This window comes from Spea bombifrons, chromosome 4 (assembly GCF_027358695.1).
Source record: "Spea bombifrons isolate aSpeBom1 chromosome 4, aSpeBom1.2.pri, whole genome shotgun sequence".
NCBI classification, from domain to species: Eukaryota; Metazoa; Chordata; class Amphibia; order Anura; family Pelobatidae; genus Spea; species Spea bombifrons.
In genome coordinates, this window is record NC_071090.1 from 38,825,067 (window position 1) to 38,851,760 (window position 26,694).

The 26,694-nt window shown below is 46.5% G+C and overlaps 40 non-coding genes across 40 annotated transcripts; all 40 read right to left on the reverse strand.

Moving 5' to 3' along the window:
- Positions 1-384: 384 nt before the first annotated feature.
- On the reverse strand, positions 385-466 carry TRNAL-AAG (transfer RNA leucine (anticodon AAG)). The gene has a single exon. It is a non-coding gene; the product is annotated as a tRNA-Leu (tRNA).
- A 669-nt stretch (positions 467-1,135) lies between these two features.
- Positions 1,136-1,217, reverse strand: TRNAL-AAG (transfer RNA leucine (anticodon AAG)). The gene has a single exon. It is a non-coding gene; the product is annotated as a tRNA-Leu (tRNA).
- A 439-nt stretch (positions 1,218-1,656) lies between these two features.
- TRNAL-UAG (transfer RNA leucine (anticodon UAG)) lies at positions 1,657-1,738 on the reverse strand. Its single transcript has one exon. It is a non-coding gene; the product is annotated as a tRNA-Leu (tRNA).
- A 480-nt stretch (positions 1,739-2,218) lies between these two features.
- TRNAL-AAG (transfer RNA leucine (anticodon AAG)) lies at positions 2,219-2,300 on the reverse strand. Its single transcript has one exon. It is a non-coding gene; the product is annotated as a tRNA-Leu (tRNA).
- Positions 2,301-2,741: 441 nt separating this feature from the next.
- Positions 2,742-2,823, reverse strand: TRNAL-UAG (transfer RNA leucine (anticodon UAG)). The gene has a single exon. It is a non-coding gene; the product is annotated as a tRNA-Leu (tRNA).
- Positions 2,824-4,389: 1,566 nt separating this feature from the next.
- TRNAL-AAG (transfer RNA leucine (anticodon AAG)) lies at positions 4,390-4,471 on the reverse strand. The gene has a single exon. It is a non-coding gene; the product is annotated as a tRNA-Leu (tRNA).
- Positions 4,472-5,226: 755 nt separating this feature from the next.
- On the reverse strand, positions 5,227-5,308 carry TRNAL-UAG (transfer RNA leucine (anticodon UAG)). Its single transcript has one exon. It is a non-coding gene; the product is annotated as a tRNA-Leu (tRNA).
- Positions 5,309-5,788: 480 nt separating this feature from the next.
- Positions 5,789-5,870, reverse strand: TRNAL-AAG (transfer RNA leucine (anticodon AAG)). Its single transcript has one exon. It is a non-coding gene; the product is annotated as a tRNA-Leu (tRNA).
- A 441-nt stretch (positions 5,871-6,311) lies between these two features.
- TRNAL-UAG (transfer RNA leucine (anticodon UAG)) lies at positions 6,312-6,393 on the reverse strand. The gene has a single exon. It is a non-coding gene; the product is annotated as a tRNA-Leu (tRNA).
- Positions 6,394-6,874: 481 nt separating this feature from the next.
- Positions 6,875-6,956, reverse strand: TRNAL-AAG (transfer RNA leucine (anticodon AAG)). The gene has a single exon. It is a non-coding gene; the product is annotated as a tRNA-Leu (tRNA).
- Positions 6,957-7,397: 441 nt separating this feature from the next.
- Positions 7,398-7,479, reverse strand: TRNAL-UAG (transfer RNA leucine (anticodon UAG)). Its single transcript has one exon. It is a non-coding gene; the product is annotated as a tRNA-Leu (tRNA).
- Positions 7,480-7,959: 480 nt separating this feature from the next.
- TRNAL-AAG (transfer RNA leucine (anticodon AAG)) lies at positions 7,960-8,041 on the reverse strand. The gene has a single exon. It is a non-coding gene; the product is annotated as a tRNA-Leu (tRNA).
- Positions 8,042-8,482: 441 nt separating this feature from the next.
- TRNAL-UAG (transfer RNA leucine (anticodon UAG)) lies at positions 8,483-8,565 on the reverse strand. Its single transcript has one exon. It is a non-coding gene; the product is annotated as a tRNA-Leu (tRNA).
- A 479-nt stretch (positions 8,566-9,044) lies between these two features.
- Positions 9,045-9,126, reverse strand: TRNAL-AAG (transfer RNA leucine (anticodon AAG)). Its single transcript has one exon. It is a non-coding gene; the product is annotated as a tRNA-Leu (tRNA).
- A 441-nt stretch (positions 9,127-9,567) lies between these two features.
- On the reverse strand, positions 9,568-9,649 carry TRNAL-UAG (transfer RNA leucine (anticodon UAG)). Its single transcript has one exon. It is a non-coding gene; the product is annotated as a tRNA-Leu (tRNA).
- Positions 9,650-10,129: 480 nt separating this feature from the next.
- Positions 10,130-10,211, reverse strand: TRNAL-AAG (transfer RNA leucine (anticodon AAG)). The gene has a single exon. It is a non-coding gene; the product is annotated as a tRNA-Leu (tRNA).
- Positions 10,212-10,652: 441 nt separating this feature from the next.
- TRNAL-UAG (transfer RNA leucine (anticodon UAG)) lies at positions 10,653-10,734 on the reverse strand. Its single transcript has one exon. It is a non-coding gene; the product is annotated as a tRNA-Leu (tRNA).
- A 480-nt stretch (positions 10,735-11,214) lies between these two features.
- TRNAL-AAG (transfer RNA leucine (anticodon AAG)) lies at positions 11,215-11,296 on the reverse strand. Its single transcript has one exon. It is a non-coding gene; the product is annotated as a tRNA-Leu (tRNA).
- A 441-nt stretch (positions 11,297-11,737) lies between these two features.
- TRNAL-UAG (transfer RNA leucine (anticodon UAG)) lies at positions 11,738-11,819 on the reverse strand. Its single transcript has one exon. It is a non-coding gene; the product is annotated as a tRNA-Leu (tRNA).
- Positions 11,820-12,299: 480 nt separating this feature from the next.
- Positions 12,300-12,381, reverse strand: TRNAL-AAG (transfer RNA leucine (anticodon AAG)). The gene has a single exon. It is a non-coding gene; the product is annotated as a tRNA-Leu (tRNA).
- Positions 12,382-13,120: 739 nt separating this feature from the next.
- On the reverse strand, positions 13,121-13,202 carry TRNAL-UAG (transfer RNA leucine (anticodon UAG)). The gene has a single exon. It is a non-coding gene; the product is annotated as a tRNA-Leu (tRNA).
- Positions 13,203-13,682: 480 nt separating this feature from the next.
- TRNAL-AAG (transfer RNA leucine (anticodon AAG)) lies at positions 13,683-13,764 on the reverse strand. The gene has a single exon. It is a non-coding gene; the product is annotated as a tRNA-Leu (tRNA).
- Positions 13,765-14,205: 441 nt separating this feature from the next.
- On the reverse strand, positions 14,206-14,287 carry TRNAL-UAG (transfer RNA leucine (anticodon UAG)). The gene has a single exon. It is a non-coding gene; the product is annotated as a tRNA-Leu (tRNA).
- Positions 14,288-14,767: 480 nt separating this feature from the next.
- On the reverse strand, positions 14,768-14,849 carry TRNAL-AAG (transfer RNA leucine (anticodon AAG)). Its single transcript has one exon. It is a non-coding gene; the product is annotated as a tRNA-Leu (tRNA).
- A 441-nt stretch (positions 14,850-15,290) lies between these two features.
- TRNAL-UAG (transfer RNA leucine (anticodon UAG)) lies at positions 15,291-15,372 on the reverse strand. The gene has a single exon. It is a non-coding gene; the product is annotated as a tRNA-Leu (tRNA).
- A 480-nt stretch (positions 15,373-15,852) lies between these two features.
- Positions 15,853-15,934, reverse strand: TRNAL-AAG (transfer RNA leucine (anticodon AAG)). Its single transcript has one exon. It is a non-coding gene; the product is annotated as a tRNA-Leu (tRNA).
- Positions 15,935-16,375: 441 nt separating this feature from the next.
- TRNAL-UAG (transfer RNA leucine (anticodon UAG)) lies at positions 16,376-16,457 on the reverse strand. Its single transcript has one exon. It is a non-coding gene; the product is annotated as a tRNA-Leu (tRNA).
- A 480-nt stretch (positions 16,458-16,937) lies between these two features.
- Positions 16,938-17,019, reverse strand: TRNAL-AAG (transfer RNA leucine (anticodon AAG)). The gene has a single exon. It is a non-coding gene; the product is annotated as a tRNA-Leu (tRNA).
- Positions 17,020-17,460: 441 nt separating this feature from the next.
- TRNAL-UAG (transfer RNA leucine (anticodon UAG)) lies at positions 17,461-17,542 on the reverse strand. Its single transcript has one exon. It is a non-coding gene; the product is annotated as a tRNA-Leu (tRNA).
- Positions 17,543-18,022: 480 nt separating this feature from the next.
- TRNAL-AAG (transfer RNA leucine (anticodon AAG)) lies at positions 18,023-18,104 on the reverse strand. Its single transcript has one exon. It is a non-coding gene; the product is annotated as a tRNA-Leu (tRNA).
- Positions 18,105-18,545: 441 nt separating this feature from the next.
- On the reverse strand, positions 18,546-18,627 carry TRNAL-UAG (transfer RNA leucine (anticodon UAG)). Its single transcript has one exon. It is a non-coding gene; the product is annotated as a tRNA-Leu (tRNA).
- Positions 18,628-19,631: 1,004 nt separating this feature from the next.
- Positions 19,632-19,713, reverse strand: TRNAL-UAG (transfer RNA leucine (anticodon UAG)). Its single transcript has one exon. It is a non-coding gene; the product is annotated as a tRNA-Leu (tRNA).
- A 480-nt stretch (positions 19,714-20,193) lies between these two features.
- On the reverse strand, positions 20,194-20,275 carry TRNAL-AAG (transfer RNA leucine (anticodon AAG)). Its single transcript has one exon. It is a non-coding gene; the product is annotated as a tRNA-Leu (tRNA).
- Positions 20,276-21,447: 1,172 nt separating this feature from the next.
- On the reverse strand, positions 21,448-21,529 carry TRNAL-UAG (transfer RNA leucine (anticodon UAG)). Its single transcript has one exon. It is a non-coding gene; the product is annotated as a tRNA-Leu (tRNA).
- A 480-nt stretch (positions 21,530-22,009) lies between these two features.
- TRNAL-AAG (transfer RNA leucine (anticodon AAG)) lies at positions 22,010-22,091 on the reverse strand. The gene has a single exon. It is a non-coding gene; the product is annotated as a tRNA-Leu (tRNA).
- Positions 22,092-22,760: 669 nt separating this feature from the next.
- Positions 22,761-22,842, reverse strand: TRNAL-AAG (transfer RNA leucine (anticodon AAG)). Its single transcript has one exon. It is a non-coding gene; the product is annotated as a tRNA-Leu (tRNA).
- A 439-nt stretch (positions 22,843-23,281) lies between these two features.
- TRNAL-UAG (transfer RNA leucine (anticodon UAG)) lies at positions 23,282-23,363 on the reverse strand. The gene has a single exon. It is a non-coding gene; the product is annotated as a tRNA-Leu (tRNA).
- A 480-nt stretch (positions 23,364-23,843) lies between these two features.
- TRNAL-AAG (transfer RNA leucine (anticodon AAG)) lies at positions 23,844-23,925 on the reverse strand. The gene has a single exon. It is a non-coding gene; the product is annotated as a tRNA-Leu (tRNA).
- A 441-nt stretch (positions 23,926-24,366) lies between these two features.
- On the reverse strand, positions 24,367-24,448 carry TRNAL-UAG (transfer RNA leucine (anticodon UAG)). Its single transcript has one exon. It is a non-coding gene; the product is annotated as a tRNA-Leu (tRNA).
- Positions 24,449-26,014: 1,566 nt separating this feature from the next.
- On the reverse strand, positions 26,015-26,096 carry TRNAL-AAG (transfer RNA leucine (anticodon AAG)). Its single transcript has one exon. It is a non-coding gene; the product is annotated as a tRNA-Leu (tRNA).
- Between the last annotated feature and the right edge of the window lie 598 nt (positions 26,097-26,694).

Below are 26,694 nucleotides of genomic sequence, written 5' to 3' on the forward strand. Positions count from 1 at the left end.
AAGGATGGCTTTTGCTATCAAATGCTTGATTTGCCAAAGTTGTTTAATTTGACCATGCAGGCCCTTAGCACCCGCGATTTGCCCTGCCTGACCAGCACGTGCTGCCGATAGCTCAAAGGTTTAATATCTAAGCATTAGGTGCCGGGGGTTCTGAGTTTGAATCCTTTGGCAGTCAAACGGCGTAAGTCCTTCGAAACTGTCAATTAACCTTTTTATGTTTTTGGAGGTCTTGTGTGTCTTTCTTACTGTTGTTTATATGACTAAATCAATCCTTGTGTTGCTTTTCCACGTGTGGCCTTCAGGGGCATATGGTTAGTTTGCGGGAAGGAATCTTGTGTTGCTGAGTGCATTTCGGGAACAAATGACAAACAGAGGGAAAAAGCATGGCAGCGGTGGGATTTGAACCCACGCCTCCAAAGAGACTGGAGCCTTAATCCAGCGCCTTAGACCGCTCGGCCACGCTACCAAGTCACGCTGTTTCTGCACCGCTCTCCAAGGGGGATTACTCACTAAAGGAAGCGTTTCATGTTCGAGTCCCTCACTTCACTATTCATAATGAAGAGTCAACAGTTGCCGGTTTCTCCAGCAGGAAGGGCAGAGCTGGCCCTGTGTAATGCAAGATTGAATGGGTGAGGGGACTTTGAAGAAATAACACTGATTCCACTAGGCATTATACCCGGCCAACCAAGCTCAGCCAAGCAGAGCCCAGATGGTGCCAAAGTGTGAACAAGATTAAAAACACCACACTGAAAAGGATGGCTTTTGCTATCAAATGCTTGATTTGCCAAAGTTGTTTAATTTTACCATGCAGGCCCTTAGCTCCCGCGATTTGCCCTGCCTGACCAGCAGGTGCTGCCGATAGCTCAAAGGTTAAATATCTAAGCATTAGGTGCCGGGGGTTCTGAGTTTGAATCCTTTGGCAGTCAAAAGGCGTAAGTCATTCGAAACTGTCAATTAACCTTTTTATGTTTTTGGAGGTCTTGTGTGTCTTTCTTACCGTTGTTTATATGACTAAATCAATCCTTGTGTTGCTTTTCCACGTGTGGCCTTCAGGGGCATATGGTTAGTTTGCGGGAAGGAATCTTGTGTTGCTGAGTGCATTTCGGGAACAAATGTCAAACAGAGTTAAAAAGCATGGCAGCGGTGGGATTTGAACCCACGCCTCCAAAGAGACTGGAGCCTTAATCCAGCGCCTTAGACCGCTCGGCCACGCTACCTAGTCAAGCCATTTCTGCACAACTCTCCAAGGGGGATTACTCACTAAAGGAAGCGTTTCAGGTTCGAGTCCCTCACTTCACTATTCATAATGAAGAGTCAACAGTTGCCGGTTTCTCCAGCAGGAAGGGCAGAGCTGGCCCTGTGTAATGCAAGATTGAATGGGTGAGGGGACTTTGAAGAAATAACTGATTCCACTAGGCATTATACCGGGCCAACCAAGCTCTTCCTGCAGCAGAAGCTGACTGGGGTTAGAGCTTGGTAATATAGAATTACTTCAAGTAGGCTTAAAGTATCTTTCTGCAACACTTTAGGAGATTAGAGACTTGCTAAGGGTCTTGTTTCCCAGGACGACAGAATACCAATTGAACACTAGTTATTAACAAAGAGCAAATGAACAAACGAGCCTTCCTAAGCACACTGGTCTACTTTAACAAAACATGGCAGCGGTGGGATTTGAACCCACGCCTCAAATGAGACTGGAGCCTAAATCCAGCACCTTTGACCGCTCGGCCACGCTACCCAAGCTGGGTGCTGTGCTTCCGATATCTCCCACAGTCACACAAGCAGAGCCCAGATGGTGCCAAAGTGTGAACAAGATTAAAAACACCACACTGAAAAGGATGGCTTTTGCTATCAAATGCTTGATTTGCCAAAGTTGTTTAATTTGACCATGCAGGCCCTTAGCTCCCGCGATTTGCCCTGCATGACCAGCAGGTGCTGCCGATAGCTCAAAGGTTTAATATCTAAACATTAGGTGCCGGGGGTTCTGAGTTTGAATCCTTTGGCAGTCAAACGGCGTAAGTCATTCGAAACTGTCAATTAACCTTTTTATGTTTTCGGAGGTCTTGTGTGTCTTTCTTACCGTTGTTTATATGACTAAATTAATCCTTGTGTTGCTTTTCCACGTGTGGCCTTCAGGGGCATATGGTTAGTTTGCGGGAAGGAATCTTGTGTTGCTGAGTGCATTTCGGGAACAAATGACAAACAGAGGGAAAAAGCATGGCAGCGGTGGGATTTGAACCCACGCCTCCGAAGAGACTGGAGCCTTAATCCAGCGCCTTAGACCGCTCGGCCACGCTACCAAGTCATGCTGTCTCTGCACCACTCTCCAAGGGGGATTACTCACTAAAGGAAGTGTTTCAGGTTCGAGATCCTCACTTCACTATTCATAATGAAGAGTCAACAGTTGCCGGTTTCTCCAGCAGGAAGGGCAGAGCTGGCCCTGTGTAATGCAAGATTGAATGGGTGAGGGGACTTTGAAGAAATAACACTGATTCCACTAGGCATTATACCGGGCCAACCAAGCTCTTCCTGCAGCAGAAGCTGACTGGGGTTAGAGCTTGGTAATATAGAATTACTTCAAGTAGGCTTAAAGTATCTTTCTGCAACACTTTAGGAGATTAGAGACTTGCTAAGGGTCTTGTTTCCCAGGACGACAGAATACCAATTGAACACTAGTTTTTAACAAAGAGCAAATGAACAAACAAGCCTTCCTAAGCACACTGGTCTACTTTAACAAAACATTGCAGCGGTGGGATTTGAACCCATGCCTCAAATGAGACTGGAGCCTAAATCCAGCGCCTTAGACCGCTCGGCCACGCTACCCAAGCTGGGTGCTCTGCTTCCGATATCTCCCACAGTCACACAAGCAGAGCCCAGATGGTGCCAAAGTGTGAACAAGATTAAAAACACCACACTGAAAAGGATGGCTTTTGCTATCAAATGCTTGATTTGCCAAAGTTGTTTAATTTGACCATGCAGGCCCTTAGCTCCCGCGATTTGCCCTGCCTGACCAGCAGGTGCTGCCGATAGCTCAAAGGTTTAATATCTAAGCATTAGGTGCCGGGGGTTCTGAGTTTGAATCCTTTGGCAGTCAAACGGTGTAAGTCATTCGATATCGTCAATTAACCTTTTTATGTTTTCGGAGGTCTTGTGTGTCTTTCTTACCGTTGTTTATATGACTAAATCAATCCTTGTGTTGCTTTTCCACGTGTGGCCTTCAGGGGCATATGGTTAGTTTGCGGGAAGGAATCTTGTGTTGCTGAGTGCATTTCGGGAACAAATGACAAACAGAGGGAAAAAAGCATGGGAGCGGTGGGATTTGAACCCACGCCTCCGAAGAGACTGGAGCCTTAACCCAGCGCATTAGACCGCTCGGCCACGCTACCAAGTCATGCTGTCTCTGCACCACTCTCCAAGGGGGATTACTCACTAAAGGAAGTGTTTCAGGTTCGAGATCCTCACTTCACTATTCATAATGAAGAGTCAACAGTTGCCGGTTTCTCCAGCAGGAAGGGCAGAGCTGGCCCTGTGTAATGCAAGATTGAATGGGTGAGGGGACTTTGAAGAAATAACACTGATTCCACTAGGCATTATACCGGGCCAACCAAGCTCTTCCTGCAGCAGAAGCTGACTGGGGTTAGAGCTTGGTAATATAGAATTACTTCAAGTAGGCTTAAAGTATCTTTCTGCAACACTTTAGGAGATTAGAGACTTGCTAAGGGTCTTGTTTCCCAGGACGACAGAATACCAATTGAACACTAGTTTTTAACAAAGAGAAAATGAACAAACAAGCCTTCCTAAGCACACTGGTCTACTTTAACAAAACATTGCAGCGGTAGGATTTGAACCCATGCCTCAAATGAGACTGGAGCCTAAATCCAGCGCCTTAGACCGCTCGGCCACGCTACCCAAGCTGGGTGCTGTGCTTCCGATATCTCCCACAGTCACACAAGCAGAGCCCAGATGGTGCCAAAGTGTGAACAAGATTAAAAACACCACACTGAAAAGGATGGCTTTTGCTATCAAATGCTTGATTTGCCAAAGTTGTTTAATTTGACCATGCAGGCCCTTAGCTCCCGCGATTTGCCCTGCCTGACCAGCAGGTGCTGCCGATAGCTCAAAGGTTTAATATCTAAACATTAGGTGCCGGGGGTTCTGAGTTTGAATCCTTTGGCAGTCAAACGGCGTAAGTCATTCGAAACCGTCAATTAACCTTTTTATGTTTTCGGAGGTCTTGTGTGTCTTTCTTACCGTTGTTTATATGACTAATTTAATCCTTGTGTTGCTTTTCCACGTGTGGCCTTCAGGGGCATATGGTTAGTTTGCGGGAAGGAATCTTGTGTTGCTGAGTGCATTTCGGGAACAAATGACAAACAGAGGGAAAAAGCATGGCAGCAGTGAGATTTGAACCCACGCCTCCGAAGAGACTGGAGCCTTAATCCAGCGCCTTAGACCGCTCGGCCACGCTACCAAGTCATGCCGTTTCTGCACCACTCTCCAAGGGGGATTACTCACTAAAGGAAGCGTTTCAGGTTCGAGTCCCTCACTTCACTATTCATAATGAAGAGTCAACAGTTGCCGGTTTCTCCAGCAGGAAGGGCAGAGCTGGCCCTGTGTAATGCAAGATTGAATGGGTGAGGGGACTTTGAAGAAATAACACTGATTCCACTAGGCATTATACCGGGCCAACCAAGCTCAGCCAAGCAGAGCCCAGATGGTGCCAAAGTGTGAACAAGATTAAAAACACCACACTGAAAAGGATGGCTTTTGCTATCAAATGCTTGATTTGCCAAAGTTGTTTAATTTGACCATGCAGGCCCTTAGCTCCCGCGATTTGCCCTGCCTGACCAGCAGGTGCTGCCGATAGCTCAAAGGTTTAATATCTAAACATTAGGTGCCGGGGGTTCTGAGTTTGAATCCTTTGGCAGTCAAACGGCGTAAGTCATTCGAAACCGTCAATTAACCTTTTTATGTTTTCGGAGGTCTTGTGTGTCTTTCTTACCGTTGTTTATATGACTAATTTAATCCTTGTGTTGCTTTTCCACGTGTGGCCTTCAGGGGCATATGGTTAGTTTGTTTTGCTTTCTGCAACACTTTAGGAGATTAGAGACTTGCTAAGGGTCTTGTTTCCCAGGACGACAGAATACCAATTGAACACTAGTTTTTAACAAAGAGCAAATGAACAAAAAAGCCTTCCTAAGCACACTGGTCTACTTTAACAAAACATGGCAGCGGTGGGATTTGAACCCACGCCTCAAATGAGACTGGAGCCTAAATCCAGCACCTTAGACCGCTCGGCCACGCTACCCAAGCAGGGTGCTGTGCTTCCGATATCTCCCACAGTCACACAAGCAGAGCCCAGATGGTGCCAAAGTGTGAACAAGATTAAAAACACCACACTGAAAAGGATGGCTTTTGCTATCAAATGCTTGATTTGCCAAAGTTGTTTAATTTGACCATGCAGGCCCTTAGCTCCCGCGATTTGCCCTGCCTGACCAGCAGGTGCTGCCAATAGCTCAAAGGTTTAATATCTAAGCATTAGGTGCCGGGGGTTCTGAGTTTGAATCCTTTGGCAGTCAAACGGCGTAAGTCATTCGAAACTGTCAATTAACCTTTTTATGTTTTTGGAGGTCTTGTGTGTCTTTCTTACTGTTGTTTATATGACTAAATCAATCCTTGTGTTGCTTTTCCACGTGTGGCCTTCAGGGGCATATGGTTAGTTTGCGGGAAGGAATCTTGTGTTGCTGAGTGCATTTCGGGAACAAATGACAAACAGAGGGAAAAAGCATGGCAGCGGTGGGATTTGAACCCACGCCTCCGAAGAGACTGGAGCCTTAATCCAGCGCCTTAGACCGCTCGGCCACGCTACCAAGTCATGCTGTTTCTGTGCCACTCTCCAAGGGTGATTACTCACTAAAGGAAGCGTTTCATGTTCGAGTCCCTCACTTCACTATTCATAATGAAGAGTCAACAGTTGCCGGTTTCTCCAGCAGGAAGGGCAGAGCTGGCCCTGTGTAATGCAAGATTGAATGGGTGAGGGGACTTTGAAGAAATAACACTGATTCCACTAGGCATTATACCGGGCCAACCAAGCTCTTCCTGCAGCAGAAGCTGACTGGGGTTAGAGCTTGGTAATATAGAATTACTTTAAGTAGGCTTAAAGTATCTTTCTGCAACACTTTAGGAGATTAGAGACTTGCTAAGGGTCTTGTTTCCCAGGACGACAGAATACCAATTGAACACTAGTTTTTAACAAAGAGCAAATGAACAAACAAACCTTCCTAAGCACACTGGTCTACTTTAACAAAAAATGGCAGCGGTGGGATTTGAACCCACGCCTCAAATGAGACTAGAGCCTAAATCCAGCGTCTTGGACCACTCGGCCACGCTACCCAAGCTGGGTGCTGTGCTTCCGATATCTCCCACAGTCACACAAGCAGAGCCCAGATGGTGCCAAAGTGTGAACAAGATTAAAAACACCACACTGAAAAGGATGGCTTTTGCTATCAAATGCTTGATTTGCCAAAGTTGTTTAATTTGACCATGCAGGCCCTTAGCTCCCGCGATTTGCCCTGCCTGACCAGCAGGTGCTGCCGATAGCTCAAAGGTTTAATATCTAAGCATTAGGTGCCGGGGGTTCTGAGTTTGAATCCTTTGGCAGTGAAACGGTGTAAGTCATTCGATACCGTCAATTAACCTTTTTATGTTTTCGGAGGTCTTGTGTGTCTTTCTTACCGTTGTTTATATGACTAAATCAATCCTTGTGTTGCTTTTCCACGTGTGGCCTTCAGGGGCATATGGTTAGTTTGCGGGAAGGAATCTTGTGTTGCTGAGTGCATTTCGGGAACAAATGACAAACAGAGGGAAAAAAGCATGGCAGCGGTGGGATTTGAACCCACGCCTCCGAAGAGACTGGAGCCTTAACCCAGCGCATTAGACCGCTCGGCCACGCTACCAAGTCATGCCGTTTCTGCACCACTCTCCAAGGGGGATTACTCACTAAAGGAAGCGTTTCAGGTTCGAGTCCCTCACTTCACTATTCATAATGAAGAGTCAACAGTTGCCGGTTTCTCCAGCAGGAAGGGCAGAGCTGGCCCTGTGTAATGCAAGATTGAATGGGTGAGGGGACTTTGAAGAAATAACACTGATTCCACTAGGCATTATACCGGGCCAACCAAGCTCTTCCTGCAGCAGAAGCTGACTGGGGTTAGAGCTTGGTAATATAGAATTACTTCAAGTAGGCTTAAAGTATCTTTCTGCAACACTTTAGGAGATTAGAGACTTGCTAAGGGTCTTGTTTCCCAGGACGACAGAATACCAATTGAACACTAGTTTTTAACAAAGAGCAAATGAACAAAAAAGCCTTCCTAAGCACACTGGTCTACTTTAACAAAACATGGCAGCGGTGGGATTTGAACCCACGCCTCAAATGAGACTGGAGCCTAAATCTAGCGCCTTAGACCGCTCGGCCACGCTACCCAAGCTGAGTGCTGGGCTTCCGATATCTCCCACAGTCACACAAGCAGAGCCCAGATGGTGCCAAAGTGTGAACAAGATTAAAAACACCACACTGAAAAGGATGGCTTTTGCTATCAAATGCTTGATTTGCCAAAGTTGTTTAATTTGACCATGCAGGCCCTTAGCTCCCGCGATTTGCCCTGCCTGACCAGCAGGTGCTGCCGATAGCTCAAAGGTTTAATATCTAAACATTAAGTGCCGGGGGTTCTGAGTTTGAATCCTTTGGCAGTCAAACGGCGTAAGTCATTCGAATCCGTCAATTAACCTTTTTATGTTTTCGGAGGTCTTGTGTGTCTTTCTTACCGTTGTTTATATGACTAAATTAATCCTTGTGTTGCTTTTCCACGTGTGGCCTTCAGGGGCATATGGTTAGTTTGCGGGAAGGAATCTTGTGTTGCTGAGTGCATTTCGGGAACAAATGACAAACAGAGGGAAAAAGCATGGCAGCGGTGGGATTTGAACCCACGCCTCCAAAGAGACTGGAGCCTTAATCCAGCGCCTTAGACCGCTCGGCCACGCTACCAAGCCATGCTGTCTCTGCACCACTCTCCAAGGGGGATTACTCACTAAAGGAAGCGTTTCAGGTTCGAGTCCCTCACTTCACTATTCATAATGAAGAGTCAACAGTTGCCGGTTTCTCCAGCAGGAAGGGCAGAGCTGGCCCTGTGTAATGCAAGATTGAATGGGTGAGGGGACTTTGAAGAAATAACACTGATTCCACTAGGCATTATACCGGGCCTACCAAGCTCTTCCTGCAGCAGAAGCTGACTGGGGTTAGAGCTTGGTAACATAGAATTACTTCAAGTAGGCTTAAAGTATCTTTCTGCAACACTTTAGGAGATTAGAGACTTGCTAAGGGTCTTGTTTCCCAGGACGACAGAATACCAATTGAACACTAGTTTTTAACAAAGAGCAAATGAACAAAAAAGCCTTCCTAAGCACACTGGTCTACTTTAACAAAACATGGCAGCGGTGGGATTTGAACCCACGCCTCAAATGAGACTGGAGCCTAAATCCAGCGCCTTAGACCGCTCGGCCACGCTAACCAAGCTGGGTGCTGTGCTTCCGATATCTCCCACAGTCACACAAGCAGAGCCCAGATGGTGCCAAAGTGTGAACAAGATTAAAAACACCACACTGAAAAGGATGGCTTTTGCTATCAAATGCTTGATTTGCCAAAGTTGTTTAATTTGACCATGCAGGCCCTTAGCTCCCGCGATTTGCCCTGCCTGACCAGCAGGTGCTGCCGATAGCTCAAAGGTTTAATATCTAAACATTAAGTGCCGGGGGTTCTGAGTTTGAATCCTTTGGCAGTCAAACGGCGTAAGTCATTCGAAACCGTCAATTAAACTTTTTATGTTTTTGGAGGTCTTGTGTGTCTTTCTTACTGTTGTTTATATGACTAAATCAATCCTTTTGTTGCTTTTCCACGTGTGGCCTTCAGGGGCATATGGTTAGTTTGCGGGAAGGAATCTTGTGTTGCTGAGTGCATTTCGGGAACAAATGACAAACAGAGGGAAAAAGCATGGCAGCGGTGGGATTTGAACCCACGCCTCCGAAGAGACTGGAGCCTTAATCCAGCGCCTTAGACCGCTCGGCCACGCTACCAAGTCATGCTGTTTCTGCGCCACTCTCCAAGGGTGATTACTCACTAAAGGAAGCGTTTCAGGTTCGAGTCCCTCACTTCACTATTCATAATGAAGAGTCAACAGTTGCCGGTTTCTCCAGCGGGAAGGGCAGAGCTGGCCCTGTGTAATGCAAGATTGAATGGGTGAGGGGACTTTGAAGAAATAACACTGATTCCACTAGGCATTATACCGGGCCAACCAAGCTCTTCCTGCAGCAGAAGCTGACTGGGGTTAGAGCTTGGTAATATAGAATTACTTCAAGTAGGCTTAAAGTATCTTTCTGCAACACTTTAGGAGATTAGAGACTTGCTAAGGGTCTTGTTTCCCAGGACGACTGAATACCAATTGAACACTAGTTTTTAACAAAGAGCAAATGAACAAACAAGCCTTCCTAAGCACACTGGTCTACTTTAACAAAACATGACAGCGGTGGGATTTGAACCCATGCCTCAAATGACACTGGAACCTAAAGCCAGCGCCTTAGACCGCTCGGCCACGCTACCCAAGATGGGTGCTGTGCTTCCGATATCTCCCACAGTCACACAAGCAGAGCCCATATGGTGCCAAAGTGTGAACAAGATTAAAAACACCACACTGAAAAGGATGGCTTTTGCTATCAAATGCTTGATTTGCCAAAGTTGTTTAATTTGACCATGCAGGCCCTTAGCTCCCGCGATTTGCCCTGCCTGACCAGCAGGTGCTGCCGATAGCTCAAAGGTTTAATATCTAAGCATTAGGTGCCGGGGGTTCTGAGTTTGAATCCTTTGGCAGTCAAACGGCGTAAGTCATTCGAAACTGTCAATTAACCTTTTTATGTTTTTGGAGGTCTTGTGTGTCTTTCTTACTGTTGTTTATATGACTAAATCAATCCTTGTGTTGCTTTTCCACGTGTGGCCTTCAGGGGCATATGGTTAGTTTGCGGGAAGGAATCTTGTGTTGCTGAGTGCATTTCGGGAACAAATGACAAACAGAGGGAAAAAGCATGGCAGCAGTGGGATTTGAACCCACGCCTCCGAAGAGACTGGAGCCTTAATCCAGCGCCTTAGACCGCTCGGCCACGCTACCAAGTCATGCCGTTTCTGCACCACTCTCCAAGGGGGATTACTCACTAAAGGAAGCGTTTCAGGTTCGAGTCCCTCACTTCACTATTCATAATGAAGAGTCAACAGTTGCCGGTTTCTCCAGCAGGAAGGGCAGAGCTGGCCCTGTGTAATGCAAGATTGAATGGGTGAGGGGACTTTGAAGAAATAACACTGATTCCACTAGGCATTATACCGGGCCAACCAAGCTCTTCCTGCAGCAGAAGCTGACTGGGGTTAGAGCTTGGTAATATAGAATTACTTCAAGTAGGCTTAAAGTATCTTTCTGCAACACTTTAGGAGATTAGAGACTTGCTAAGGGTCTTGTTTCCCAGGACGACAGAATACCAATTGAACACTAGTTTTTAACAAAGAGCAAATGAACAAAAAAGCCTTCCTAAGCACACTGGTCTACTTTAACAAAACATGGCAGCGGTGGGATTTGAACCCACGCCTCAAATGAGACTGGAGCCTAAATCCAGCGCCTTAGACCGCTCGGCCACGCTACCCAAGCTGGGTGCTGTGCTTCCGATATCTCCCACAGTCACACAAGCAGAGCCCAGATGGTGCCAAAGTGTGAACAAGATTAAAAACACCACACTGAAAAGGATGGCTTTTGCTATCAAATGCTTGATTTGCCAAAGTTGTTTAATTTGACCATGCAGGCCCTTAGCTCCCGCGATTTGCCCTGCCTGACCAGCAGGTGCTGCCGATAGCTCAAAGGTTTAATATCTAAGCATTAGGTGCCGGGGGTTCTGAGTTTGAATCCTTTGGCAGTCAAACGGCGTAAGTCATTCGAAACCGTCAATTAACCTTTTTATGTTTTCGGAGGTCTTGTGTGTCTTTCTTACCTTTGTTTATATGACTAATTTAATCCTTGTGTTGCTTTTCCACGTGTGGCCTTCAGGGGCATATGGTTAGTTTGCGGGAAGGAATCTTGTGTTGCTGAGTGCATTTCGGGAACAAATGACAAACAGAGGGAAAAAGCATGGCAGCAGTGGGATTTGAACCCACGCCTCCGAAGAGACTGGAGCCTTAATCCAGCGCCTTAGACCGCTCGGCCACGCTACCAAGTCATGCCGTTTCTGCACCACTCTCCAAGGGGGATTACTCACTAAAGGAAGCGTTTCAGGTTCGAGTCCCTCACTTCACTATTCATAATGAAGAGTCAACAGTTGCCGGTTTCTCCAGCAGGAAGGGCAGAGCTGGCCCTGTGTAATGCAAGATTGAATGGGTGAGGGGACTTTGAAGAAATAACACTGATTCCACTAGGCATTATACCGGGCCAACCAAGCTCTTCCTGCAGCAGAAGCTGACTGGGGTTAGAGCTTGGTAATATAGAATTACTTCAAGTAGGCTTAAAGTATCTTTCTGCAACACTTTAGGAGATTAGAGACTTGCTAAGGGTCTTGTTTCCCAGGACGACAGAATACCAATTGAACACTAGTTTTTAACAAAGAGCAAATGAACAAAAAAGCCTTCCTCAGCACACTGGTCTACTTTAACAAAACATGGCAGCGGTGGGATTTGAACCCATGCCTCAAATGAGACTGGAGCCTAAATCTAGCGCCTTAGACCGCTCGGCCACGCTACCCAAGCTGGGTGCTGTGCTTCCGATATCTCCCACAGTCACACAAGCAGAGCCCAGATGGTGCCAAAGTGTGAACAAGATTAAAAACACCACACTGAAAAGGATGGCTTTTGCTATCAAATGCTTGATTTGCCAAAGTTGTTTAATTTGACCATGCAGGCCCTTAGCTCCCGCGATTTGCCCTGCCTGACCAGCAGGTGCTGCCGATAGCTCAAAGGTTAAATATCTAAGCATTAGGTGCCGGGGGTTCTGAGTTTGAATCCTTTGGCAGTCAAAAGGCGTAAGTCATTCGAAACTGTCAATTAACCTTTTTATGTTTTTGGAGGTCTTGTGTGTCTTTCTTACCGTTGTTTATATGACTAAATCAATCCTTGTGTTGCTTTTCCACGTGTGGCCTTCAGGGGCATATGGTTAGTTTGCGGGAAGGAATCTTGTGTTGCTGAGTGCATTTCGGGAACAAATGACAAACAGAGGGAAAAAGCATGGCAGCGGTGGGATTTGAACCCACGCCTCCGAAGAGACTGGAGCCTTAATCCTGCACCTTAGACCGCTCGGCCACGCTACCGAGTCAAGCCGTTTCTGCACAACTCTCCAAGGGGGATTACTCACTAAAGGAAGCGTTTCAGGTTCGAGTCCCTCACTTCACTATTCATAATGAAGAGTCAACAGTTGCCGGTTTCTCCAGCAGGAAGGGCAGAGCTGGCCCTGTGTAATGCAAGATTGAATGGGTGAGGGGACTTTGAAGAAATAACAGATTCCACTAGGCATTATACCGGGCCAACCAAGCTCTTCCTGCAGCAGAGGCTGACTGGGGTTAGAGCTTGGTAATATAGAATTACTTCAAGTAGGCTTAAAGTATCTTTCTGCAACACTTTAGGAGATTAGAGACTTGCTAAGGGTCTTGTTTCCCAGGACGACAGAATACCAATTGAACACTAGTTTTTAACAAAGAGCAAATGAACAAACAAACCTTCCTAAGCACACTGGTCTACTTTAACAAAACATGGCAGTGGTGGGATTTGAACCCACGCCTCAAATGAGACTGATAACACTGATTCCACTAGGCATTATACCGGGCCAACCAAGCTCTTCCTGCAGCAGAAGCTGACTGGGGTTAGAGCTTGGTAATATAGAATTACTTCAAGTAGGCTTAAAGTATCTTTCTGCAACACTTTAGGAGATTAGAGACTTGCTAAGGGTCTTGTTTCCCAGGACGACAGAATACCAATTGAACACTAGTTTTTAACAAAGAGCAAATGAACAAAAAAGCCTTCCTAAGCACTCTGGTCTACTTTAACAAAACATGGCAGCGGTGGGATTTGAACCCACGCCTCAAATGAGACTGGAGCCTAAATCTAGCGCCTTAGACCGCTCGGCCACGCTACCCAAGCTGTGTGCTGTGCTTCCGATATCTCCCACAGTCACACAAGCAGAGCCCAGATGGTGCCAAAGTGTGAACAAGATTAAAAACACCACACTGAAAAGGATGGCTTTTGCTATCAAATGCTTGATTTGCCAAAGTTGTTTAATTTGACCATGCAGGCCCTTAGCTCCCGCGATTTGCCCTGCCTGACCAGCAGGTGCTGCCAATAGCTCAAAGGTTTAATATCTAAGCATTAGGTGCCGGGGGTTCTGAGTTTGAATCCTTTGGCAGTCAAACGGCGTAAGTCATTCGAAACTGTCAATTAACCTTTTTATGTTTTTGGAGGTCTTGTGTGTCTTTCTTACTGTTGTTTATATGACTAAATCAATCCTTGTGTTGCTTTTCCACGTGTGGCCTTCAGGGGCATATGGTTAGTTTGCGGGAAGGAATCTTGTGTTGCTGAGTGCATTTCGGGAACAAATGACAAACAGAGGGAAAAAGCATGGCAGCGGTGGGATTTGAACCCACGCCTCCGAAGAGACTGGAGCCTTAATCCAGCGCCTTAGACCGCTCGGCCACGCTACCAAGTCATGCTGTTTTTGCACCACTCTCCAAGGGGGATTACTCACTAAAGGAAGCGTTTCAGGTTCGAGTCCCTCACTTCACAATTCATAATGAAGAGTCAACAGTTGCCGGTTTCTCCAGCAGGAAGGGCAGAGCTGGCCCTGTGTAATGCAAGATTGAATGGGTGAGGGGACTTTGAAGAAATAACACTGATTCCACTAGGCATTATACCGGGCCAACCAAGCTCTTCCTGCAGCAGAAGCTGACTGGGGTTAGAGCTTGGTAATATAGAATTACTTCAAGTAGGCTTAAAGTATCTTTCTGCAACACTTTAGGAGATTAGAGACTTGCTAAGGGTCTTGTTTCCCAGGACGACAGAATACCAATTGAACACTAGTTTTTAACAAAGAGCAAATGAACAAAAAAGCCTTCCTAAGCACACTGGTCTACTTTAACAAAACATGGCAGCGGTGGGATTTGAACCCACGCCTCAAATGAGACTGGAGCCTAAATCTAGCGCCTTAGACCGCTCGGCCACGCTACCCAAGCTGTGTGCTGTGCTTCCGATATCTCCCACAGTCACACAAGCAGAGCCCAGATGGTGCCAAAGTGTGAACAAGATTAAAAACACCACACTGAAAAGGATGGCTTTTGCTATCAAATGCTTGATTTGCCAAAGTTGTTTAATTTGACCATGCAGGCCCTTAGCTCCCGCGATTTGCCCTGCCTGACCAGCTGGTGCTGCCGATAGCTCAAAGGTTTAATATCTAAACATTAGGTGCCGGGGGTTCTGAGTTTGAATCCTTTGGCAGTCAAACGGCGTAAGTCATTCGAAACCGTCAATTAAACTTTTTATGTTTTCGGAGGTCTTGTGTGTCTTTCTTACCGTTGTTTATATGACTAAATTAATCCTTGTGTTGCTTTTCCACGTGTGGCCTTCAGGGGCATATGGTTAGTTTGCGGGAAGGAATCTTGTGTTGCTGAGTGCATTTCGGGAACAAATGACAAACAGAGGGAAAAAGCATGGCAGCGGTGGGATTTAAACCCTCGCCTCCAAAGAGACTGGAGCCTTAATCCAGCGCCTTAGACCGCTCGGCCACGCTACCAAGTCATGCTGTCGCTGCACCACTCTCCAAGGGGGATTACTCACTAAAGGAAGTGTTTCAGGTTCGAGTCCCTCACTTCACTATTCATAATGAAGAGTCAACAGTTGCCGGTTTCTCCAGCAGGAAGGGCAGAGCTGGCCCTGTGTAATGCAAGATTGAATGGGTGAGGGGACTTTGAAGAAATAACACTGATTCCACTAGGCATTATACCGGGCCAACCAAGCTCTTCCTGCAGCAGAAGCTGACTGGGGTTAGAGCTTGGTAATATAGAATTACTTCAAGTAGGCTTAAAGTATCTTTCTGCAACACTTTAGGAGATTAGAGACTTGCTAAGGGTCTTGTTTCCCAGGACGACAGAATACCAATTGAACACTAGTTTTTAACAAAGAGCAAATGAACAAAAAAGCCTTCCTAAGCACACTGGTCTACTTTAACAAAACATGGCAGCGGCGGGATTTGAACCCACGCCTCAAATGAGACTGGAGCCTAAATCCAGCGCCTTAGACCGCTCGGCCACGCTACCCAAGCTGGGAGCTGTGCTTCCGATATCTCCCACAGTCACACAAGCAGAGCCCAGATGGTGCCAAAGTGTGAACAAGATTAAAAACACCACACTGAAAAGGATGGCTTTTGCTATCAAATGCTTGATTTGCCAAAGTTGTTTAATTTGACCATGCAGGCCCTTAGCTCCCGCGATTTGCCCTGCCTGACCAGCAGGTGCTGCCGATAGCTCAAAGGTTAAATATCTAAGCATTAGGTGCCGGGGGTTCTGAGTTTGAATCCTTTGGCAGTCAAAAGGCGTAAGTCATTCGAAACTGTCAATTAACCTTTTTATGTTTTTGGAGGTCTTGTGTGTCTTTCTTACCGTTGTTTATATGACTAAATCAATCCTTGTGTTGCTTTTCCACGTGTGGCCTTCAGGGGCATATGGTTAGTTTGCGGGAAGGAATCTTTTTTTGCTGAGTGCATTTCGGGAACAAATGACAAATAGAGGGAAAAAGCATGGCAGCGGTGGGATTTAAACCCTCGCCTCCAAAGAGACTGGAGCCTTAATCCAGCGCCTTAGACCGCTCGGCCACGCTACCAAGTCATGCTGTCGCTGCACCACTCTCCAAGGGGGATTACTCACTAAAGGAAGTGTTTCAGGTTCGAGTCCCTCACTTCACTATTCATAATGAAGAGTCAACAGTTGCCGGTTTCTCCAGCAGGAAGGGCAGAGCTGGCCCTGTGTAATGCAAGATTGAATGGGTGAGGGGACTTTGAAGAAATAACACTGATTCCACTAGGCATTATACCGGGCCAACCAAGCTCTTCCTGCAGCAGAAGCTGACTGGGGTTAGAGCTTGGTAATATAGAATTACTTCAAGTAGGCTTAAAGTATCTTTCTGCAACACTTTAGGAGATTAGAGACTTGCTAAGGGTCTTGTTTCCCAGGACGACAGAATACCAATTGAACACTAGTTTTTAACAAAGAGCAAATGAACAAAAAAGCCTTCCTAAGCACACTGGTCTACTTTAACAAAACATGGCAGCGGCGGGATTTGAACCCACGCCTCAAATGAGACTGGAGCCTAAATCCAGAGCCTTAGACCGCTCGACCACGCTACCCAAGCTGGGAGCTGTGCTTCCGATATCTCCCACAGTCACACAAGCAGAGCCCAGATGGTGCCAAAGTGTGAACAAGATTAAAAACACCACACTGAAAAGGATGGCTTTTGCTATCAAATGCTTGATTTGCCAAAGTTGTTTAATTTGACCATGCAGGCCCTTAGCTCCCGCGATTTGCCCTGCCTGACCAGCAGGTGCTGCCGATAGCTCAAAGGTTAAATATCTAAGCATTAGGTGCCGGGGGTTCTGATTTTGAATCCTTTGGCAGTCAAAAGGCGTAAGTCATTCGAAACTGTCAATTAACCTTTTTATGTTTTTGGAGGTCTTGTGTGTCTTTCTTACCGTTGTTTATATGACTAAATCAATCCTTGTGTTGCTTTTCCACGTGTGGCCTTCAGGGGCATATGGTTAGTTTGCGGGAAGGAATCTTTTTTTGCTGAGTGCATTTCGGGAACAAATGACAAACAGAGGGAAAAAGCATGGCAGCGGTGGGATTTGAACCCACGCCTCCGAAGAGACTGGAGCCTTAATCCAGCGCCTTAGACCGCTCGGCCACGCTACCAAGTCATGCTGTTTTTGCACCACTCTCCAAGGGGGATTACTCACTAAAGGAAGCGTTTCAGGTTCGAGTCCCTCACTTCACTATTCATAATGAAGAGTCAACAGTTGCCGGTTTCTCCAGCAGGAAGGGCAGAGCTGGCCCTGTGTAATGCAAGATTGAATGGGTGAGGGGACTTTGAAGAAATAACACTGATTCCACTAGGCATTATACCGGGCCAACCAAGCTCTTCCTGCAGCAGAAGCTGACTGGGGTTAGAGCTTGGTAATATAGAATTACTTCAAGTAGGCTTAAAGTATCTTTCTGCAACACTTTAGGAGATTAGAGACTTGCTAAGGGTCTTGTTTCCCAGGACGACAGAATACCAATTGAACACTAGTTTTTAACAAAGAGCAAATGAACAAAAAAGGCTTCCTAAGCACACTGGTCTACTTTAACAAAACATGGCAGCGGTGGGATTTGAACCCACGCCTCAAATGAGACTGGAGCCTAAATCCAGCGCCTTAGACCGCTCGGCCACGCTACCCAAGCTGGGTGCTGTGCTTCCGATATCTCCCACAGTCACACAAGCAGAGCCCAGATGGTGCCAAAGTGTGAACAAGATTAAAAACACCACACTGAAAAGGATGGCTTTTGCTATCAAATGCTTGATTTGCCAAAGTTGTTTAATTTGACCATGCAGGCCCTTAGCTCCCGCGATTTGCCCTGCCTGACCAGCAGGTGCTGCCGATAGCTCAAAGGTTTAATATCTAAACATTAGGTGCCGGGGGTTCTGAGTTTGAATCCTTTGGCAGTCAAACAGCGTAAGTCATTCGAAACCGTCAATTAACCTTTTTATGTTTTCGGAGGTCTTGTGTGTCTTTCTTACCGTTGTTTATATGACTAAATTAATCCTTGTGTTGCTTTTCCACGTGTGGCCTTCAGGGGCATATGGTTAGTTTGCGGGAAGGAATCTTGTGTTGCTGAGTGGATTTCGGGAACAAATGACAAACAGAGGGAAAAAGCATGGCAGCGGTGGGATTTGAACCCACGCCTCCAAAGAGACTGGAGCCTTAATCCAGCGCCTTAGACCGCTCGGCCACGCTACCAAGTCATGCTGTCTCTGCACCACTCTCCAAGGGGGATTACTCACTAAAGGAAGCGTTTCAGGTTCGAGTCCCTCACTTCACTATTCATAATGAAGAGTCAACAGTTGCCGGTTTCTCCAGCAGGAAGGGCAGAGCTGGCCCTGTGTAATGCAAGATTGAATGGGTGAGGGGACTTTGAAGAAATAACACTGATTCCACTAGGCATTATACCGGGCCAACCAAGCTCTTCCTGCAGCAGAAGCTGACTGGGGTTAGAGCTTGGTAATATAGAATTACTTCAAGTAGGCTTAAAGTATCTTTCTGCAACACTTTAGGAGATTAGAGACTTGCTAAGGGTCTTGTTTCCCAGGACGACAGAATACCAATTGAACACTAGTTTTTAACAAAGAGCAAATGAACAAACAAGCCTTCCTAAGCACACTGGTCTACTTTAACAAAACATTGCAGCGGTGGGATTTGAACCCATGCCTCAAATGAGACTGGAGCCTAAATCCAGCGCCTTAGACCGCTCGGCCACGCTACCCAAGCTGGGTGCTCTGCTTCCGATATCTCCCACAGTCACACAAGCAGAGCCCAGATGGTGCCAAAGTGTGAACAAGATTAAAAACACCACACTGAAAAGGATGGCTTTTGCTATCAAATGCTTGATTTGCCAAAGTTGTTTAATTTGACCATGCAGGCCCTTAGCTCCCGCGATTTGCCCTGCCTGACCAGCAGGTGCTGCCGATAGCTCAAAGGTTTAATATCTAAGCATTAGGTGCCGGGGGTTCTGAGTTTGAATCCTTTGGCAGTCAAACGGTGTAAGTCATTCGATACCGTCAATTAACCTTTTTATGTTTTCGGAGGTCTTGTGTGTCTTTCTTACCGTTGTTTATATGACTAAATCAATCCTTGTGTTGCTTTTCCACGTGTGGCCTTCAGGGGCATATGGTTAGTTTGCGGGAAGGAATCTTGTGTTGCTGAGTGCATTTCGGGAACAAATGACAAACAGAGGGAAAAAAGCATGGGAGCGGTGGGATTTGAACCCACGCCTCCGAAGAGACTGGAGCCTTAACCCAGCGCATTAGACCGCTCGGCCACGCTACCAAGTCACGCCGTTTCTGCACCACTCTCCAAGGGGGATTACTCACTAAAGGAAGCGTTTCAGGTTCGAGTCCCTCACTTCACTATTCATAATGAAGAGTCAACAGTTGCCGGTTTCTCCAGCAGGAAGGGCAGAGCTGGCCCTGTGTAATGCAAGATTGAATGGGTGAGGGGACTTTGAAGAAATAACACTGATTCCACTAGGCATTATACCAGGCCAACCAAGCTCTTCCTGCAGCAGAAGCTGACTGGGGTTAGAGCTTGGTAATATAGAATTACTTCAAGTAGGCTTAAAGTATCTTTCTGCAACACTTTAGGAGATTAGAGACTTGCTAAGGGTCTTGTTTCCCAGGACGACAGAATACCAATTGAACACTAGTTTTTAACAAAGAGCAAATGAACAAACAAGCCTTCCTAAGCACACTGGTCTACTTTAACAAAACATGACAGCGGTGGGATTTGAACCCACGCCTCAAATGAGACTGGAACCTAAATCCAGCGCCTTAGACCGCTCGGCCACGCTACCCAAGATGGGTGCTGTGCTTCCGATATCTCCCACAGTCACACAAGCAGAGCCCAGATGGTGCCAAAGTGTGAACAAGATTAAAAACACCACACTGAAAAGGATGGCTTTTGCTATCAAATGCTTGATTTGCCAAAGTTGTTTAATTTGACCATGCAGGCCCTTAGCTCCCGCGATTTGCCCTGCCTGACCAGCAGGTGCTGCCGATAGCTCAAAGGTTTAATATCTAAGCATTAGGTGCTGGGGCTTCTGAGTTTGAATCCTTTGGCAGTCAAACGGCGTAAGTCATTCGAAACTGTCAATTAACCTTTTTATGTTTTTGGAGGTCTTGTGTGTCTTTCTTACTGTTGTTTATATGACTAAATCAATCCTTGTGTTGCTTTTCCACGTGTGGCCTTCAGGGGCATATGGTTAGTTTGCGGGAAGGAATCTTGTGTTGCTGAGTGCATTTCGGGAACAAATGACAAACAGAGGGAAAAAGCATGGCAGCAGTGGGATTTGAACCCACGCCTCCGAAGAGACTGGAGCCTTAATCCAGCGCCTTAGACCGCTCGGCCACGCTACCAAGTCATGCCGTTTCTGCACCACTCTCCAAGGGGGATTACTCACTAAAGGAAGCGTTTCAGGTTCGAGTCCCTCACTTCACTATTCATAATGAAGAGTCAACAGTTGCCGGTTTCTCCAGCAGGAAGGGCAGAGCTGGCCCTGTGTAATGCAAGATTGAATGGGTGAGGGGACTTTGAAGAAATAACACTGATTCCACTAGGCATTATACCGGGCCAACCAAGCTCAGCCAAGCAGAGCCCAGATGGTGCCAAAGTGTGAACAAGATTAAAAACACCACACTGAAAAGGATGGCTTTTGCTATCAAATGCTTGATTTGCCAAAGTTGTTTAATTTGACCATGCAGGCCCTTAGCTCCCGCGATTTGCCCTGCCTGACCAACAGGTGCTGCCGATAGCTCAAAGGTTTAATATCTAAGCATTAGGTGCCGGGGGTTCTGAGTTTGAATCCTTTGGCAGTCAAACGGCGTAAGTCATTCGAAACCGTCAATTAACCTTTTTATGTTTTTGGAGGTCTTGTGTGTCTTTCTTACCGTTGTTTATATGACTAAATCAATCCTTGTGTTGCTTTTCCACGTGTGGCCTTCAGGGAAGGAATCTTGTGTTGCTGAGTGCATTTCGGGAACAAATGACAAACAGAGGGAAAAAGCAAGGCAGCGGTGGGATTTGAACCCACGCCTCCGAAGAGACTGGTGCCTTAATCCAGCGCCTTAGGCCGCTCGGCCACGCTATCAAGTCATGCCAATTCTGCACCACTCTCCAAGGGGGATTACTCACTAAAGGAAGCGTTTCAGGTTCGAGTCCCTCACTTCACTATTCATAATGAAGAGTCAACAGTTGCCGGTTTCTCCAGCACGAAGGGCAGAGCTGGCCCTGTGCAATGCAAGATTGAATGGGTGAGGGGACTTTGAAGAAATAACAATGATTCCACTAGGCATTATACCGGGCCAACCAAGCTCTTCCTGCAGCAGAAGCTGACTGGGGTTAGATCTTGGTAATATAGAATTACTTCAAGTAGGCTTAAAGTATCTTTCTGCAACACTTTAGGAGATTAGAGACTTGCTAAGGGTCTTGTTTCCCAGGACGACAGAATACCAATTGAACACTAGTTTTTAACAAAGAGCAAATGAAGAAACAAGCCTTCCTAAGCACACTGGTCTACTTTAACAAAACATGGCAGCGGTGGGATTTGAACCCACGCCTCAAATGAGACTGGAGCCTAAATCCAGCGCCTTAGACCGCTCGGCCACGCTACCCAAGCTGGGTGCTGTGCTTCCGATATCTCCCACAGTCACACAAGCAGAGCCCAGATGGTGCCAAAGTGTGAACAAGATTAAAAACACCACACTGAAAAGGATGGCTTTTGCTATCAAATGCTTGATTTGCCAAAGTTGTTTAATTTGACCATGCAGGCCCTTAGCACCCGCGATTTGCCCTGCCTGACCAGCACGTGCTGCCGATAGCTCAAAGGTTTAATATCTAAGCATTAGGTGCCGGGGGTTCTGAGTTTGAATCCTTTGGCAGTCAAACGGCGTAAGTCCTTCGAAACTGTCAATTAACCTTTTTATGTTTTTGGAGGTCTTGTGTGTCTTTCTTACTGTTGTTTATATGACTAAATCAATCCTTGTGTTGCTTTTCCACGTGTGGCCTTCAGGGGCATATGGTTAGTTTGCGGGAAGGAATCTTGTGTTGCTGAGTGCATTTCGGGAACAAATGACAAACAGAGGGAAAAAGCATGGCAGCGGTGGGATTTGAACCCACGCCTCCAAAGAGACTGGAGCCTTAATCCAGCGCCTTAGACCGCTCGGCCACGCTACCAAGTCACGCTGTTTCTGCACCGCTCTCCAAGGGGGATTACTCACTAAAGGAAGCGTTTCATGTTCGAGTCCCTCACTTCACTATTCATAATGAAGAGTCAACAGTTGCCGGTTTCTCCAGCAGGAAGGGCAGAGCTGGCCCTGTGTAATGCAAGATTGAATGGGTGAGGGGACTTTGAAGAAATAACACTGATTCCACTAGGCATTATACCGGGCCAACCAAGCTCAGCCAAGCAGAGCCCAGATGGTGCCAAAGTGTGAACAAGATTAAAAACACCACACTGAAAAGGATGGCTTTTGCTATCAAATGCTTGATTTGCCAAAGTTGTTTAATTTTACCATGCAGGCCCTTAGCTCCCGCGATTTGCCCTGCCTGACCAGCAGGTGCTGCCGATAGCTCAAAGGTTAAATATCTAAGCATTAGGTGCCGGGGGTTCTGAGTTTGAATCCTTTGGCAGTCAAAAGGCGTAAGTCATTCGAAACTGTCAATTAACCTTTTTATGTTTTTGGAGGTCTTGTGTGTCTTTCTTACCGTTGTTTATATGACTAAATCAATACTTGTGTTGCTTTTCCACGTGTGGCCTTCAGGGGCATATGGTTAGTTTGCGGGAAGGAATCTTGTGTTGCTGAGTGCATTTCGGGAACAAATGTCAAACAGAGTTAAAAAGCATGGCAGCGGTGGGATTTGAACCCACGCCTCCAAAGAGACTGGAGCCTTAATCCAGCGCCTTAGACCGCTCGGCCACGCTACCTAGTCAAGCCATTTCTGCACAACTCTCCAAGGGGGATTACTCACTAAAGGAAGCGTTTCAGGTTCGAGTCCCTCACTTCACTATTCATAATGAAGAGTCAACAGTTGCCGGTTTCTCCAGCAGGAAGGGCAGAGCTGGCCCTGTGTAATGCAAGATTGAATGGGTGAGGGGACTTTGAAGAAATAACTGATTCCACTAGGCATTATACCGGGCCAACCAAGCTCTTCCTGCAGCAGAAGCTGACTGGGGTTAGAGCTTGGTAATATAGAATTACTTCAAGTAGGCTTAAAGTATCTTTCTGCAACACTTTAGGAGATTAGAGACTTGCTAAGGGTCTTGTTTCCCAGGACGACAGAATACCAATTGAACACTAGTTATTAACAAAGAGCAAATGAACAAACGAGCCTTCCTAAGCACACTGGTCTACTTTAACAAAACATGGCAGCGGTGGGATTTGAACCCACGCCTCAAATGAGACTGGAGCCTAAATCCAGCACCTTTGACCGCTCGGCCACGCTACCCAAGCTGGGTGCTGTGCTTCCGATATCTCCCACAGTCACACAAGCAGAGCCCAGATGGTGCCAAAGTGTGAACAAGATTAAAAACACCACACTGAAAAGGATGGCTTTTGCTATCAAATGCTTGATTTGCCAAAGTTGTTTAATTTGACCATGCAGGCCCTTAGCTCCCGCGATTTGCCCTGCCTGACCAGCAGGTGCTGCCGATAGCTCAAAGGTTTAATATCTAAACATTAGGTGCCGGGGGTTCTGAGTTTGAATCCTTTGGCAGTCAAACGGCGTAAGTCATTCGAAACCGTCAATTAACCTTTTTATGTTTTCGGAGGTCTTGTGTGTCTTTCTTACCGTTGTTTATATGACTAAATTAATCCTTGTGTTGCTTTTCCACGTGTGGCCTTCAGGGGCATATGGTTAGTTTGCGGGAAGGAATCTTGTGTTGCTGAGTGCATTTCGGGAACAAATGACAAACAGAGGGAAAAAGCATGGCAGCGGTGGGATTTGAACCCACGCCTCCGAAGAGACTGGAGCCTTAATCCAGCGCCTTAGACCGCTCGGCCACGCTACCAAGTCATGCTGTCTCTGCACCACTCTCCAAGGGGGATTACTCACTAAAGGAAGTGTTTCAGGTTCGAGATCCTCACTTCACTATTCATAATGAAGAGTCAACAGTTGCCGGTTTCTCCAGCAGGAAGGGCAGAGCTGGCCCTGTGTAATGCAAGATTGAATGGGTGAGGGGACTTTGAAGAAATAACACTGATTCCACTAGGCATTATACCGGGCCAACCAAGCTCTTCCTGCAGCAGAAGCTGACTGGGGTTAGAGCTTGGTAATATAGAATTACTTCAAGTAGGCTTAAAGTATCTTTCTGCAACACTTTAGGAGATTAGAGACTTGCTAAGGGTCTTGTTTCCCAGGACGACAGAATACCAATTGAACACTAGTTTTTAACAAAGAGCAAATGAACAAACAAGCCTTCCTAAGCACACTGGTCTACTTTAACAAAACATTGCAGCGGTGGGATTTGAACCCATGCCTCAAATGAGACTGGAGCCTAAATCCAGCGCCTTAGACCGCTCGGCCACGCTACCCAAGCTGGCTGCTCTGCTTCCGATATCTCCCACAGTCACACAAGCAGAGCCCAGATGGTGCCAAAGTGTGAACAAGATTAAAAACACCACACTGAAAAGGATGGCTTTTGCTATCAAATGCTTGATTTGCCAAAGTTGTTTAATTTGACCATGCAGGCCCTTAGCTCCCGCGATTTGCCCTGCCTGACCAGCAGGTGCTGCCGATAGCTCAAAGGTTTAATATCTAAGCATTAGGTGCCGGGGGTTCTGAGTTTGAATCCTTTGGCAGTCAAACGGTGTAAGTCATTCGATATCGTCAATTAACCTTTTTATGTTTTCGGAGGTCTTGTGTGTCTTTCTTACCGTTGTTTATATGACTAAATCAATCCTTGTGTTGCTTTTCCACGTGTGGCCTTCAGGGGCATATGGTTAGTTTGCGGGAAGGAATCTTGTGTTGCTGAGTGCATTTCGGGAACAAATGACAAACAGAGGGAAAAAAGCATGGGAGCGGTGGGATTTGAACCCACGCCTCCGAAGAGACTGGAGCCTTAACCCAGCGCATTAGACCGCTCGGCCACGCTACCAAGTCATGCTGTCTCTGCACCACTCTCCAAGGGGGATTACTCACTAAAGGAAGTGTTTCAGGTTCGAGATCCTCACTTCACTATTCATAATGAAGAGTCAACAGTTGCCGGTTTCTCCAGCAGGAAGGGCAGAGCTGGCCCTGTGTAATGCAAGATTGAATGGGTGAGGGGACTTTGAAGAAATAACACTGATTCCACTAGGCATTATACCGGGCCAACCAAGCTCTTCCTGCAGCAGAAGCTGACTGGGGTTAGAGCTTGGTAATATAGAATTACTTCAAGTAGGCTTAAAGTATCTTTCTGCAACACTTTAGGAGATTAGAGACTTGCTAAGGGTCTTGTTTCCCAGGACGACAGAATACCAATTGAACACTAGTTTTTAACAAAGAGAAAATGAACAAACAAGCCTTCCTAAGCACACTGGTCTACTTTAACAAAACATTGCAGCGGTAGGATTTGAACCCATGCCTCAAATGAGACTGGAGCCTAAATCCAGCGCCTTAGACCGCTCGGCCACGCTACCCAAGCTGGGTGCTGTGCTTCCGATATCTCCCACAGTCACACAAGCAGAGCCCAGATGGTGCCAAAGTGTGAACAAGATTAAAAACACCACACTGAAAAGGATGGCTTTTGCTATCAAATGCTTGATTTGCCAAAGTTGTTTAATTTGACCATGCAGGCCCTTAGCTCCCGCGATTTGCCCTGCCTGACCAGCAGGTGCTGCCGATAGCTCAAAGGTTTAATATCTAAACATTAGGTGCCGGGGGTTCTGAGTTTGAATCCTTTGGCAGTCAAACGGCGTAAGTCATTCGAAACCGTCAATTAACCTTTTTATGTTTTCGGAGGTCTTGTGTGTCTTTCTTACCGTTGTTTATATGACTAATTTAATCCTTGTGTTGCTTTTCCACGTGTGGCCTTCAGGGGCATATGGTTAGTTTGCGGGAAGGAATCTTGTGTTGCTGAGTGCATTTCGGGAACAAATGACAAACAGAGGGAAAAAGCATGGCAGCAGTGAGATTTGAACCCACGCCTCCGAAGAGACTGGAGCCTTAATCCAGCGCCTTAGACCGCTCGGCCACGCTACCAAGTCATGCCGTTTCTGCACCACTCTCCAAGGGGGATTACTCACTAAAGGAAGCGTTTCAGGTTCGAGTCCCTCACTTCACTATTCATAATGAAGAGTCAACAGTTGCCGGTTTCTCCAGCAGGAAGGGCAGAGCTGGCCCTGTGTAATGCAAGATTGAATGGGTGAGGGGACTTTGAAGAAATAACACTGATTCCACTAGGCATTATACCGGGCCAACCAAGCTCAGCCAAGCAGAGCCCAGATGGTGCCAAAGTGTGAACAAGATTAAAAACACCACACTGAAAAGGATGGCTTTTGCTATCAAATGCTTGATTTGCCAAAGTTGTTTAATTTGACCATGCAGGCCCTTAGCTCCCGCGATTTGCCCTGCCTGACCAGCAGGTGCTGCCGATAGCTCAAAGGTTTAATATCTAAACATTAGGTGCCGGGGGTTCTGAGTTTGAATCCTTTGGCAGTCAAACGGCGTAAGTCATTCGAAACCGTCAATTAACCTTTTTATGTTTTCGGAGGTCTTGTGTGTCTTTCTTACCGTTGTTTATATGACTAATTTTATCCTTGTGTTGCTTTTCCACGTGTGGCCTTCAGGGGCATATGGT